This window comes from Aptenodytes forsteri, unplaced genomic scaffold, assembly GCF_000699145.1.
Source record: "Aptenodytes forsteri isolate BGI_AS27 unplaced genomic scaffold, ASM69914v1 Scaffold16, whole genome shotgun sequence".
Lineage (NCBI taxonomy): Eukaryota > Metazoa > Chordata > Aves > Sphenisciformes > Spheniscidae > Aptenodytes > Aptenodytes forsteri.
The window spans coordinates 4,793,296-4,808,861 of NW_008794753.1; the positions used below are offsets into that span (position 1 = coordinate 4,793,296).

The 15,566-nt window shown below is 40.7% G+C and overlaps 1 protein-coding gene across 2 annotated transcripts in view; it reads right to left on the reverse strand.

Annotated features, from left to right (window-relative positions):
- The window catches only part of LOC103894746 (arginine-glutamic acid dipeptide repeats protein), a 116,340-nt gene that overhangs the window by 59,033 nt on the left and 41,741 nt on the right, over positions 1–15,566 (reverse strand). The gene's annotated exons all lie outside the window — the stretch shown is intronic.

Consider the following 15,566-nt stretch of genomic DNA (forward strand, 5'->3'; position numbering starts at 1 on the left):
GCACCCCTCAGCTGCCCTTCTTTACTCTCCGGTCCCCCCTTCAGCTGCCCCTTGCACTCATGTTTCCCCTCTGCAGTATTCCCCCCCCGTAAGATAACTCTTCAGCCTCCAGCTGTAAGCATCGCTCGCTCCCCTCCTCCTCTCTTTCCGGGGCCAGCACTTTCATTCGGTAAATCTACTGCAGCGTGCTATCCCTCTCAGCCTGCAGCTCTGGGACCGGTCTCACCTACACCCCAGCATTTCACCACCATGAATCAGTACACCAGGAGATTAAGACTAAACAGAGTGCCTCTTTGTGGAAGGGCCAGTCCTGAGGACTTTTTCCTTTCCTATAATAAGCATACAGGTATAAACACCAGCAAATACCAAATTCTGCCTGCAAAAAAGATGAGGGATATTGAGCATGTGGGCCCTACCATTCTGGGGGAGATGAGAATTAGTAATTCTCTAAAAAGAAACATACCTCAAGTTGACTTAATGCATTTTGGACCACAGCTTCTTGCAAACATCTACTTGAAGGAGGTGGGCAGGTGATTAGAGGCTTCCATATTGTGGATAAGGAATCCCAGAAAGGGTAATTCACTACTAAAATAGTGCTCCGTACACCTCATAAGCTCCCACCACAATGCTGAATGTGAGCAGTCTCTTTGGAATCTCATGTATATTATTTTGCAGATATGCTCCCACAGGGATCTATCCTTACCTAACCCTGACCCTCAAAACCAGCAAGACTGCTAGGGTTCTCCAAGAACATGCCTGGGGGCACAGAGACAACTACTGGTTGTATATACTTTGAGATTACAGTCCCTTCCAGTATATGTTTTGCTCATACCCACCTGCTCCTTTTAAACCAGTAAACAGAGCACTCTGGAGTTTAGAAGTTCAGTGACAGGGGTGCTTGGGTTCCTGAACAAGGCAAATTTTACTAATAGCAAGGTACCAGTCCCCCATTCACAGGTGGAAGTCACACAAATATCTACAGAGCAAGATACCAAGACTGCCTACAACGTGTAACTGGTCACTAATGCACGCGCATACTTCTCACTTTTTACCATGTGAACGGCAAGGAATTTTCATTACATTGAGGGGGAGGACAATCACCCCTGGCACCATACGCATACCTCTTCTGGTTTGTGCTTCTGGGCAAGAAAAGATGGCAGCAGCAACTAGGCAAACAACCGAGCCCTCATACTGCTCCCAACATCCCAAAGAGCAATATAATTCCTGTCTGCAGCTTATCACAAAGAATGAAAATCAACTAGATCGAGAAACATTTAAAAACAGGCAATCCAAAGGGAACTCGGATTCTAAACGATGCAGCTCAGTTCCCGGCTTTGACATCACTGCCTCGTGGACTGTATCAGACGTACGATGCTTTTGCAGCATCAGTTACCAGAGCATACATAGGAAACGGTGACATAAAAAGCTGTAGGGGAATAAGAAGAAGCCAGAGCTGGAACACTCCAACCATGGATGAAAAAGCACAAGGAAATATGAGAGAGCAATCTGGTCCACTGCATGAAAAGCCTTGATTCCCTGTTCCTCATTTTGCCAAAGGCTGACTAGGGTGTATCTGAATTCTCAGGGGACCATTTTATTTATTTTTTTAAGATTCCTTTAAACAAACTATTTTACATTTGTGTTGTGCTGTGATTCAACTCGGTATTAAAAAAGCCTATGACAAACTGTTTTCCTTTGAACTCAGGAGATGTTAAAAATCCCTACTGGGAATGTAAGCCTAGCAAATAGCCTATATGAATAACAGAATTAGAGGGAGCTTGAAATACTGTTCTAAATTTCCAAATATGAATATCCTTCTGGCATTCTGAAATTTTGGCCAATTATGCCGTCACCTTTACTGGTGTCATACAGAATTATCAGTAGGCCATTGAGGCAGTGCAAGATATCGAACTATAAAATAGTTGTGTGCCTCTATTGAAAGGCAAGAGAGAGCCACTGGAGACACAGAGAACAACAAAACACACAAAAATTAGTTTCAGAAACTTAGAAATTCTAAAGCTTAACAAAATGATCAAGGTTTTTTAAAACATTTTCTTTTTCAGATTTTCCTTCCTATTCTAGTCTTCCATTAACTTCCATTAACTCAAGCATCATGTTCAGTTCTCCTACTCTCAGCCTACAGCAAGAACAGCTACTTCTTTTCTCCACAGGCATCATGTTCAGTTCTCCCTTAGCTTACAGCAAGAACAGCTACTTCTTTTCTCCAAGTCAAGCACCACAGAGACCTCTAAATGTTTTTAAATATAAAAGAACTAAATAGTTGCACACCAAATCAGAAGTGACCTGTTGCTCTCCAGCGTCTCATAAAACAGACTGCATAACACAGTTTAAATTTTCTCTGCTCTGCACAAATGACACGTAACAAATTCTATGTCTGCATTTTAATGGTGCAGGAGATGTTGCACTGCTCACAGAAGGCATGTGAAAATGACAGCTGCTGAATTAAAATAGTCTTACAATACAGGGCTGGTAGAACAATGAGGCTTAAACCTTTGGATGCACGAGAAAAGTTTTGCTAAGAAGTGGAAGTGGCTCTAGAGCACAATGGTTTGATTTTTTACAAGTACAGAATTCGGATTTTTAAGATAAACATTTCAATTTTACTACTTATGTTTAAAACATCATTTATGACAGAATTCTGTCAGCATTACTGTTTGTACTGTTCACTGAAGACAAACTGTAACACAATTTAAAAAAATGCTATGGATAATTACTGCTGTGAAGTAGCACCAGGAAATCCCATGGCTTGCTAGGTCAGTCAGTGTTGACAGACAACACCGCTACATTTTATGAAGTGGTTACCATGGCTATTGACCAGCCACAACACAAGATCTCCCAATACCACTTTATAATTTGAGCTTCCCCAATGAAATGTATTAGATTCTGCAGTATCCTGCTACAACGTGTAAACAGGGAGCTATAAATAACCAAGGAAGAACAAGGAACAAGCATGTTAATGTTTGCATATGTGTTACTTGCAGGTCCCATATTTTATCCCAAGAAACAAATACCATGACAAGATACACAAAGCCATTATGTTCTGGCTAACAGAGCTCAGATGGCATGTTTATCAATGTGATGATAATGCCATTGCAAAGCTGTAGTTAAGGTTATGCGTCAGGGTTTCTATTATCAAGAGATTACAGCTTGGCAGGAAAAATTTGCTGCTGCTGCATGCTGAAATTCAGCACCCCTGGTTTTAACTGTGAACTGAGGTTCCCAGTTCAGTTTTCTTCTTTACTGCAGAAATCTAAAATAAAGCTGTTTCTAAAAGCATGCAAGAATAACATCTAGTACAAAAACGATCTGTTTAATCAATTTAAGAATTTCAAACTGAAACCTCATGGGCTTCAGCAAGGAAGGATGACTCTGATAAAACTGTAAATTCATAACTGCTACTAATATGTCTCTTCCGAGGTGCTGCTTCAGTCAGGTTTAGATCAAACGTGTTTTCTCTAAGAAAATCCATGTGCTATTTCATTCCCTTCCTATGACTTCCACCTGGTTAATTAGTGAAGAGCACATTGTAATGCACTGTATTTACAAACACACAAGCACAGAGCCTTTTCTGTTCTTCCTCAATCCAGGAAATAAGGACTTCTTTTTTTTCCTCAATCTTTCTAAAAAAATCTCTTTAGACTACGTCCAAGAACAGCAAGTTCTTCTCTCAACCTTTTCCTCATTTATAAGCATATAAAAATGGAAGATGTTGCTATCGTGAAAGCAATCGGTACAGTGCATGTTTTGAAAGGCCCAAGGTTTTCTAGGCAGATGCCAATTGAAGTTGCCACCATCTTCCATATTTAATATGCCTTTTTAAGTTTTATAGTAAATATGGTAGGAGAAATTACGGGGTTTTAATAGTTAACAGCAAATAAACACTAAATGCATAAAAGCATCTTTATTTCTTAAATTTCACAAGACGAAAAATTATTGCAGTTGTTCTGAAAAGAAAATGAGATTTGGTTATAGCTGCAAAACTTCTGTTAAGTGGGCAGCACATTCATGGATTGTCCCAAACAATTTTTTAGCATGCAGACATTGTATATGCACACTAGCTGAACTTCAGTGCACAAAGTACATTTTCTTAAAAGCTTGGCTGAGTTTTAACATTATATTTTGCTTATTTGTGTACAGTGCAATTAAAGGCATTTGCTGATAACATTAAATGATATATACTGTCCTCTAGAAACAGAAGTATCCTGAGAGTTTCCTTAAGAAGACACAGTTTAACCTGAAGATGTCAGGTATCTCTCACAAAAACATAACTTGTGTTATTCACAATTTTTTTTCCGACCAAACTATACCTGGCTGTAGCAGAAAACGATGCTAGTATTTATTGTATCTTTACCTCAAAGGAATTCTATACGCTCAGTAACAGACAGGACTAAGTACTGCTCAGTAAAGAATTCCATGAAGGGCAAAAAAAAAGTACTTGAAGTTAAAGAAAATGCAGCTGTCACACATATCCAAGCTATTCTCAGAATCCACCTAACCACTGCAGGCACATAGCATGTCCATTTAACTCCTTCCACAAGCTGCTTTGTCCCCTGAACACTCTTGCCCAGAAAAAGGCCAACGGCCCTAAGGTGCTGCACCAGCTAGGACTGTGGCCAGAGAAGGGAAGGTGTCTCGGGGATGGGAAGCTGCAGTCAGATTGAGATGCCCTTGCCGTGCCCCATCCACTTCCAGCCTTAGCTGGCAGGCTTTCTCTCAGTCCTGCCTTTTCAAAACGGCCCAGACTGGGGACTGGCGGCTTGGTTAAAGCCGGGGGAAAATGCTTTCTGGCACTGAGCCCAGTAAGGCTGCACGATGGAGAAGCAGGTGGAGAGATGGGCAGATGTTCTGTCTGGTCAGAGAGAGAACAGGATAGTCAAAGGCTTCCACAACACAATTTTAAGATGCACAAATTGTCAGCTAAAGAGATGAGACAGCTACAAAAGAAAAGAGGGGGAAAGACCCTTTTCTAGGCGTACAGGAGAAGGCAGAAGGGAGAGATGTTCCGCAGAAATTTCTTGGCCCGAGAACGCACATCCTCAGAGCAACTTGCCACAGACAAGGATTGGTCCCAAGGTAAGAGAATATTCTAGGTTGCGACAGTAGCACGTAGAATGAGCATGATGACTCAATGAAGCTCACCTGAAACCTTTATTTAAAAAAAAAAAAATCAGTCCACTGGGAAAGAACTATCAAGAAAAATCTACATTCAGGCCTCTGCTATGTTCCTTTAACATGCCCTGCTGCTGGGAGAACAGGATATGCTTCAACCTCCTCTGAACTTCATTTTATTGTTTCCTGTCACTACCGTAACTCTGCTTAATGTGTTTTGAATTTAATTTTGAAGTAGCAAGCGATTTTACCCTTAGCATGAGATACTTGTGCTGTTGTGTGTTACATCGGTTAACAGCAAGCTTGCAAAAAATCACCTAGCTGACAAACTTAGACACCGTAAGCCCTCCCTAAACGTCTCTGCGTGTTGTTCCACAGACCTTAGCATTGTATCAATGATGTGTGCAGATCTCAAGCATGCAAGCAGAAATAACAGATCTTTGCAGAAATACCTCTGTTCCCACTGTTCCCTCAGTGTTATCTGCCTGTAGCCTACATCTCAGGTTAAGTTTACTGCTCCGTCCCATCGCTAACCACAGCACTTCTTTGTCTACTCCTGCAGGAAGTAAGGCTGTCACCAACTTGCAATTTAGAGTCTCCTCCTGAAGAGGCTGCACTGAAGCACAGGTCATGATTTGAAGGACCTTATTCTCCTCTCCGACACAACCATGCAAAGGTATGGGAAATGGTTCACACAGTCTGGCAACTGCTTGAAGATGTCTGCAACCACTTACTACAAATCGCTGTTGCAAGAGACCTCTGTTGTAGGGGAATGTCTGTGCTTTGATGACCACTGACACTATACACACAAGCTCTTTCATGATCTGTTTGGCTTGCAGAAGTTGTGGAATAACAGCAAGTAAAGATCCTTCACTGTACTTGATGCACTGTACGCTGCACCAGCTAGCTATGACAGTGAAACATCAGCAGTAATAAATGCCAGCCAACCCCTGCAATGCCAGTTCTTGCTGCTTAATTACAAACTACAAATTTTTAAGTAACCAATTTTGAGACAAGTTCGTTTGTTGTTTTTGGTTTTGTTTTGTTTTTTTAACAGTCCCCTTTCACAACTGTAAACAGGTAAACGTTTCTTAAATTGTGCCACAAACATGTTTCCAGACTTCCAGTCCAAGAGAGAAGGCACACATGCAGGTGATCATTTTGTAGAGCAAGACTGGAAGAGAATAATCACATATATGCATGTGGGTGTGCATATAGATACTTTGTTTTGGTCGAAAGCATCCCTTGCCTCCAAAATATACTTACTCAATTTGCCTCTTCATTCAGCAGATTGTGACCTTAGTTCAAAATACATACTAAAACCAAATTCAGCTTTCTTTTAATAGATACTGGTCTGTTTATTTTTCTCATCAATTTACTTTAATGAAATAGTGCTATTGTGTCAAGACAATATTGTCCTCTAACCTTTGTGGTATTTTGAAAGTAAAATTCTTTTTCACCAAGTCCTCTTACTCAAAGTTATTATGGAAAAACAAAAATATTTTGACGGTATTCATTAGATACCATTCTATATTAAAAAGCGTTAAAGTTCTCATTGGATATTCAAAGCACCTCTTCAGAGTGCATTGCTGGTCATCTACATGTGATAAAAATCTCACACTCCTTGGGCCATATGCCTGTAAGATCAAGTATCCTCTATAAACAAACCGACAAGAAATGTATCAGCTGAAAGGCTTAAAGGTGCCGAACAATTAGCTTTCCCTCCCAATCGGATCACTTTGTCTTCCTGAAAAAATATACTGAAAAATTAAACCCTACCTCAAATTGTAAGGGATTCAACACCAAAGCATTATACAGATGCAGAGAAGCACAGAACATCCACCAGAGCCTGTGTTCCGCACATCCGTAGCCATATACACAGACGGAAAGTCATTAAGCAGACTCCCTCAAGGGAATGCCAAAAGATCCTGAAATGATAATGATCCCCCTTCCATGGTGCTGCACTGTTGGCTTTTGTTTTGAACAATAGATCTCCCATGATACCTCTCACTTGCTGAAAATATTGGTATTAAGTGAGCATGAGCACAGCTGTGTGTAAATTACATATATAAACAGATTAGATTTGTATATTTATACTGGATGCAAACACATTAATAGCACATTTGCATACACAGTTGGCTAAATGAGATTGCATGCAGAGCAGGATTACTAGTTACAAACACATTTATTTAGAATTTTCAATAAAGTATTTATACTGCCGTTCAAGAGGTCAAAGTGGATTCGTTATCCTTTCTCTCCTCTTCGCCTTCTTAGAAGTATGCAAAAATGCTCTTGTCAACATGCTTTCCACATCTTGCCAATCCCTCATCACAACTATTCTGGAAAAAGGACTTACAAGCTAGCAGAAGAAATGGAACTGGGGTGCTTACCTAAAGGTTATCCAAATTTCCTTCAGTTTAGTTTATTGAAAGTGATGTTTTAAAGGGGGAGTGGTGGTGGTGGAAGAGTTCTGCATTTGACCACAGCATGAACTACTACCTAAATGCCAGTTTATAAAACTCTTCTTTCCCTTCTCTGTTTAATGCCAGGGATCAATGCAAAAGTCTGTATGAAAGGCAACATGATATTGAAGGTGACACAACAGCTCTCAGACATTTCCAAAGCTGGGGGAGAATTCAACCATTCCTTCACCCCAGGCTTTGAGCTGTCAGGGTGCTGCCAACCTTATGTGCTAACCCCAGCTTTATTTTACCATCAGTATTTTAACAGAGCTATTTTTATAAAGAGAAAGACTTCGGGTTCACCCAAAGCAGTACGCAAAGCTCTGATTCACCTTCTGCATTGTACCTGTTTCTGCGTGAGAGCCTAGATGAGAAAACAGAAAAAAAAAAATCAATTATGTCTAAATGAGGAGCCTTTATTTTTTCTCTAATTGTGCCCTCTGATTATTGGCTCTGGGTGCTTTCACTGCACATCCCCAGATAATGCTCCCAAGCCAGCCAGCCTCCCTCTCGCCTTCACATTTCACGTCGGTTCCTGTTAAAAGGTCCAGTCCTGCCTCTTGGGTTCACCACGCTCGCAGCCCCGCCGATAAATCATCTACCAACCTGCTCTTGGAAATGCACTGGCCGCGGTGCGATGGCTCCGGCCCGGGTTGCCAAGCAACCTGCGCAAGAGGGATGTCTGAGAACTGCTGACAAATAGCCAAGTGGCTGCAACAACAGACTTCTCTCTGTCAAAAACGTGTTCGGGAGAAGTGCCTCCCCCGCCTCTGCTCTGTGCGAAACACTGCGTGATTGTAAAATCAAAATCAAAAGGCTATTGTAATGAACACACACTTCCTGCTCAATTACTAATTGTTAAAAAGCTGCGGGGAGGCTGCGATCACGCAGCGTATGGCAACAGAAATGTGATCCGGTAAACGAGATAAAGTCAACAGCACGCCAAGAAACCTGATCTAAGAACAGCTTACAGTGGCACATCAGAAGCTGATGCACAGATCAAAAAAAAAAGGCTGGATATTAAAGCACCAGCAGGAGGAAAAAGAAAACCTGACTTTGCTTTTCCTGAGCTCTAGAAGGGGTATTTGATAAACAACCTTGACTCTGGAAAAACAATGTGTGGATTATTACAAGCATTATTATCCATCCTAACACTACTGCAGTTGCATGGTCCCACATTTCAACAGAAAGACGAACAAGGAGGGACAGATGAGCAGGCAGGGACAGATGAGCGCTCTTGTTTGAAGACTGCTCAGTTTGCAATTTACTTTCCTCTAATAAAGTAAGGGTGGGAAGAGGAGGCATTCATTTTTCCAAACCAGGTCTGGAGAACTCACCCCCTGGTGGCACTGCAACAGAGGGTCGAGCTGCAGGAAGATCTTCCAAAGAGCAACAAGTCCTGAACTTCCAGAAGGCTGGAAATGCACAGTCCCTCAGGACTCTGCATACCTCTCCTCTAAACAGCAGTGCAGAAAGGCAGTTATATTTAACACACAGGCAAGCATTTCCTTATTCTACTAAACTTAATCATTTCCACCAGCAAGAAACTCGGTTGGCCAACTTGCCCACGTTTATATTTAAATGCCCATGACAGACCTTCTGCTGGCAGCCGTAAGGGTCCACCTATGCAGGCATGACAGGCAGATCCAGATCTGTGCAACGCTCCAGCTGCTCACAAAGCCTCCCCGAGACATTCGCTCTTTCATGATCTTCAGAAAACAATCACGTTGCACATGTCCATAAACCAGGTTTCACACAGTGAGTCTAAGACTATCCCCTTCTGTGGACACAAAACCTTTAAAACCAAACTGGAGACTGCCTTCATTGACAACAAAAGAGCTTTCTATTTATATAACATTATCTGTAGATTGTTGTCTCCTGTAATCAACAGTTTCTCAGTGCTGCAAACAAAGCTAAAATGATTTGAGTGTGTTTTTACATAAATGATTTTTTAAAGATGCATTTTAAGAGTTAAGGAGAATAAAGGTCTGGCACATTTGTGACCCAGAGAAGCAAAACAATATGCTGCTGCCAAGAGACAACAGAAAGCTTTTGATTATACTTCAGATTGCCTTTTTCTGTACACAAAGAGATTCATTTCTGATTGTTATTTTAAACTGCTGTTAAAAGCCTAATATACAAAAAGCCTTCTTATACATCAAAACTAAAGAGCAAGTAAAAAGTTGCACATGTTCCTTTTCAAGGACATACTTCCTTTCCCATATGACATCTGAAAGTACCTCCCTTTAATATAGGTAATTAGTAGAAATTCAGCACTTAACCTGCAAACTTCAAGTAAAAAAAAAAAGCTATTTGCTTTTTATTTCTCACACTCATGCTCACCCAGACTTGGTAAAAATGCATTTTCTAAGAAAATAACTCTGAGTTCCAATTTTTGTTGTTGGTTTTTTTTTTTTTGAACAGGATGAAACTAGCTGGAGTAGAGGATCCAAAAGCAGAGATAAAAATACATATAAGTCGCATATGAACCAAAAGAGAAAAAGCAGCACTTGGGGAATATAAACAATGCCCTACTATACCACCTTTCCTCCAAAAGGCATGGTTCTCTTACATCAATTTGGAATATTAACCTTTGTCTTCCTCACATACTCTGAATCTCAGATACCTGTACCGAAAGCTGCAATGCCAGTGCATTCTTAAAGTTATGAATATTTCCTTGAATAATGCCAACATCAGAATGTCTATCATCTTCCACAGGGCTGAAGACGTTCCTTATGTTTTCTCACCTTTACTGGGCAGAAACAAGCCAAGAGGAAAATATCCTTTATTAGCCTCCCTCTGAATTTCATTCTCCTCATACTGTTTTTCTTAACAACAGGATTTTTACTCAACTTACAATACCATAGGGAACACCACTCTGCCCACTAACACAAAGCAGATCTCCATTAGATCATCAATACTAAAATGCCCATTCTAGGCAATAACATGGGTGGGTGAACACAGATATATACCAGCCCCCAACCCATGAGCTGTAGTTCAAGCAAGATCAGACCACAAGTCCCTTGAGCTCTTAAACATCAGAACATTTCCATTTTCTCCGTCTTTTTCCCCAGAAAATTTTCTTTTTGTTACACAGATCATACAAAGTTCTGAAAATACACGTCTGTTTACTCAAGTTTAACACTATTACGCAAGCCTGAAGTTGTTCTCTTTCACTGTGACTTTTTTTTGTCCTTTCAGTCAATTTGTAACACTAAGCACAAAAAAGCTGCATTCTGACTACTTGAAATATACTGTACGATCCTTTCAAGACTTGAACATAGTATTTCTAGTGGAAGTTCCCTATTGCAGAAATATTGTTCCATTGGGATTTCAACCATTATTGTCAATTATTCTGGAGACCATTTCTGCCTTCAAACAGTGACTTTATGCAAATGACAGAAGGAAACAGTAAAACCACTTCAAGAGCTCCCATACTTTAGAGCAATGAACAAATCCAAGAATAATGAGACAAAACGGTGGCAAGAATCCCCAAGGAAATTACACATATAGAGGGGCAAATATTTCTGTAGGTGACTTCGCCAAGTAAATAATTAAACAGCAGGGCTGCTCATGGTAGCAATGCCCAGGTTTGAGTTCAAGCACTAAGATACAAATTCCAGTTTGTAACCCTTACTAAAATGACATGAGGCAACCTCTGCAAACTTCCTGAATTTCTCTCAGGATAAGTCTGCCACTGACTGCAGTGGAGTGAAGAGATACCTGAGAGCGCAAATCTGGATGTAAGAAATACTAGTGTGCTGGTGGTTAAACCACGACAACTAGTGATGACAAAATCAAATTCCAAGCTAAGAGACATATCCTCAGTGAGAGATCTTTCCTGTACCAAGCAGAAAGCAAGCTTCCTCCTGTGACAGGAGTTCTTCATCCTGCCAAGTTGTTTACAACAAAAATAGGGTGTTCTGATGTGTTTCAAGAATTTCATACTCTTTTAGTTACCAAGAAATGAAAATTTAGTAATTCCCATTTTCACCTAAGATGATACAGTATCAGAAAACCTTGAACACTTAAGACCAAAATGAGCATATTCAGAACACTGCAAATTCTATATGGCTCTTTAGAAAGTTCAGTCTCCAAAGCCTCATAATTTAGGCTTTTTAACCTGTGTTTTCTTTCTTCCACTGAAGCTTTTATTGTAAGAAAATTCTGCCAGTCAAAAAAGTTGAGAGATGAGAAATCACAGGGGAATCTGGGTATGTAATAGTGTCTCCACTGAAAGACAGCAGATTTTAGCACGTGAGCAAGCCCCTAAACTCCCTCTTTAGACGTGGGCTGGGGCAACAGTGGCAGCATGTTTTGTGTCTGTGACTGTTACTCATAAGCTCTGGAGGCTGAGGCCAAAGAAACTGAAACATTACTTGTGATACTCCGCACTGTTTAGAAGATGGGTGACAGTTTGAAGAGGAGACTAATTTCCAAATAATTACAGACACACAGCCTTTGACACTTTTATAAGAACTGAACACCCAAATTCGGCATTCAAGTCACTTAATGAATTTGTTATTTCAGTTGTGTAGCCCAGTCTGACCCAGCTATGTACATGTAGCAGTTCCTAGGAAGAGTGGCAGCATTTCCCTCCAATTTACAAGACTCCACGCTGAAATCACATAACGTAGCCTTCTCTCTAAAGAAGGAAGTAAAAAGGCCTAACCTTTTCCAGGACTTTGACTGATTGCTAATTAAAGATTGTCTTCATAGCCTTATATTTAAAAGAATCAGAATGTAATAAATAGCACCAATGCTCTCCTAATTGTAAGATTCTAATTCTTTAGCTACTGCCAGCTGCCAGTGTGGGTACAAGGGGCACCCGAGCACCAAAATCAGCAAGACTGCTTGTAACAAATTAGATGAATGGTCAGCTAAGCTTTCTAATTATAATGAAATTATTATTTTTATTATTTTTAACCAGTAAGTCCCACCGCACAAGGTCTCAGCTCCTTGCAAGCTCCTGTCATGAACCCACACACACAAGGTCTCAGTTCCTTGCAAGCTCCTGTCATGAACCCACACCACTACCCTCATTGTTCAATTATCCATTGTATTTTTGTCAGAAGCATGTAAGATTTCCGTAAAGTGAATGATACACTTCTGCCACGCAGCCATCCAATTACTGAGGAAGATGTTGGCTCATACGGTGATCTTGGCAGTAATGTATAAAAGTAATTTTAAAAAGAATCAGACGATTCGTAAGTTCCCTTTTCTTTTGTGTAAGGGGCTCTGAATAAAAACATCTACTGGGGGGGTGTGCCAAATATGAAAAAGTGACCCACAAATAAGAGACAAAAGAAAAAAGATTTGAAAACGAAGGACCAGAAATGCATCTGTAACAAAGGCGAACACTGGCAAAGGAAACTTGAAAGGTAGATATTTGGGGGGAGGGAGGCAAGGGGGAAGTGGTGCTGAGACTATGGAATTAACCTCCCCAGACACGTAGAACTGGACAATATCTTCCGTAACAGATAAATGAAATACACACCCTAATAAAACAGAGGTGCCCTCTTTTGCCTTCCCCAATTTGTAACAAATGGAATGTTTGATTTGAGTGTTTGAAGTTATTCCAATGCAGTGGAGGGTAATATGCTGTGATACTTATTTATTAGCTCCTCTAAATGCATAAGCCCCTGTCTGATCAATCTCCCCATGTAGCCTAAAAGCTATATAAATCTGAGCGGATACTATGAAAGGGGGTGGGGTGGGGGGGAGAGGAGGAAAGGAAAGAAAGGAACAAAAGAGTGAGAAAAAACACGGTGGATCATGCACAAGTGGATAGGGGAACAAGTGAGATACCAAGAGGCCAGCAAAAGCTGAAGCAAAACCACAAACCCAGAAGCTACATGCACTTTGAGTCTTTACCACAATGTATTCAAAACCACAGGCACATGAAAGTACAAAAGCAACATTGGACAAGGAGCACAAAGCAGTAGTTTTTAAATGCACCCTCATGAGCACTGATCAACACAACACATCTTTTACACAACACTTAAACAAGGAGGAAGGAAGAGGAAACCTAACCACATGGTAGTTTAAGAGAACCTTTGCAGAAGCACAGACAGTATTTACAAGCTGTCCAGGGACTGCTGTGTTGGGGTTCATCTGTGTTGACTACCTAAACTTTTAAAAAGGTCAAAAGTTAAGTTACTCAGCTACTGTGAAATGGAAAACAAGTGTTCTTCTAAGGTGGCATTTCCACACTCAAATCTAGGTTTCCTTCCACATCATATGAAACCCCTCACATTTGCCACGTAAGCAACATGGGGCCAGACTGGGAAATTAAGCCTCCTCGGCTCTAGCAGACTTCCTCAGTACTAGCAGGTACTGAGTATCTCTCTGGATCAAGTCCTAATTTGCTGTCAAATTCTTTTTATGGCAGTATAATCATTAGCTTTACTGGCACTGTTACCCTTGTAACTAATTAGGAATCTTGGATGGATGCAGAAAATGATTAATATTTAGTCACTATGCATCCACTACAGAAGAAGCCTATTATCAAACAAGTGACACCTCCACAAACTTAAATTAAATAATGGGTCCCTTAGAGGATTCAGAGCCACTGACAGAACGGCAAGTGATTTAAGCAGCATAAAGCTGAGCAACTGGTCATGGATCACAGTTTTTTCACTCTGTTACAGCCTGTAATAGAACAAATGATCATTTTTCAGCCTAATTGAATATGGCCGCCCCGCTCATACACAAAAGGAGACAAAGCTATATAATTTGCTTCATTAAAATGCATTTTTATGTCATCTGAAAGATTAAAAAAAATTGGTGCTGTTGATCGGGAAGATTAGAAAAACAAAATTTATCATGCAAACAGAACTTGCAAATGAGGTGTATTTTGGCATTCATACTGCTTATGCTTGTGCAAGAAAGATAAGTCCCGAGCACTAAAGCACACAGAGCATCCATACTGTGACAGTAATCGAAGTTTCTTAAATACGAATTATCTCACTATACCAATCTGAAGAAGTATTTTGTCATTTTCTGTTGCAATGGCCACCAGGCCATACTAAGTTCTCAGAGAAGCTGTCAGGCAGAACCACAGGAATCTAGTGACATTCAAGAAGTTTGAATTTTTTTTTTTTCTCGTAATTATTAGAAAAATCAAAATACCTGTTAAAAAAAGAACCTTTTTCAACATTAAAATCAAAGCTGCAAGCAAGAGTGCTGCATTTCAAACATAACCTTAATTATACTAAAGCTTTCCGAGGTGGCATGTTTTGGCACTCTCACCCTCCACAAGCCAGGTGACAAACCTAGTTAGTTTTTCCTCTCCCCGCTCCAATCCCCGCTTTAGCTTTCATTGCTTGGAGATGCTAGGAAGAGATCTAGGAAGCTAGATAGTTATTTAAAGTTAGTTACCGTTTGACACTGGGAAACAAATTTGTTTTCTTCCATATTTCTAGCTTGGCCAAGAAAGCAACATGGCCTCTCTGCTACTGCTCCACAGAGCGTCACTTATGCCGGCAAACGCTGCTCTGGCAACAAACATCTGCTATCGACTGCCACCACAGCACCAGAACAGAGAACGTCATTTCTTTGCCCTGCCAGGCACGGGAGTGTGGACTGAGCTCCATACTGTTTTCTGACTAAGAGACTCTCACCTGTTTCCAGCTCGGCTCGTTCTTGGACCTCTTTGACCTACACCCTCTACAGCTACAGCTTAGCCTTAGGATTCCCCTTATTTAGTCTGAGCTGATGGCCCCCACGTTCAAACAGAATGGAAGTCAAGGCTAAGACAAAGAGATCCACACTATCAGTAGGAAAAAAAACTTGGAGGGGAGGGGGGAATCAAATGTCATCTCGCCAAGTTGGAGACAACACTGTAATCTGTCTCTGCACTTGCTTTGTTTTAGGTGGGGTTTTTTGTGTTTTTAAAGCAATCTTGTTAGGAACAGCAAATTGCCATTTCCCATGGTTTCGACAGCAAACAACTCTTTCAAAACAAAATAGCGA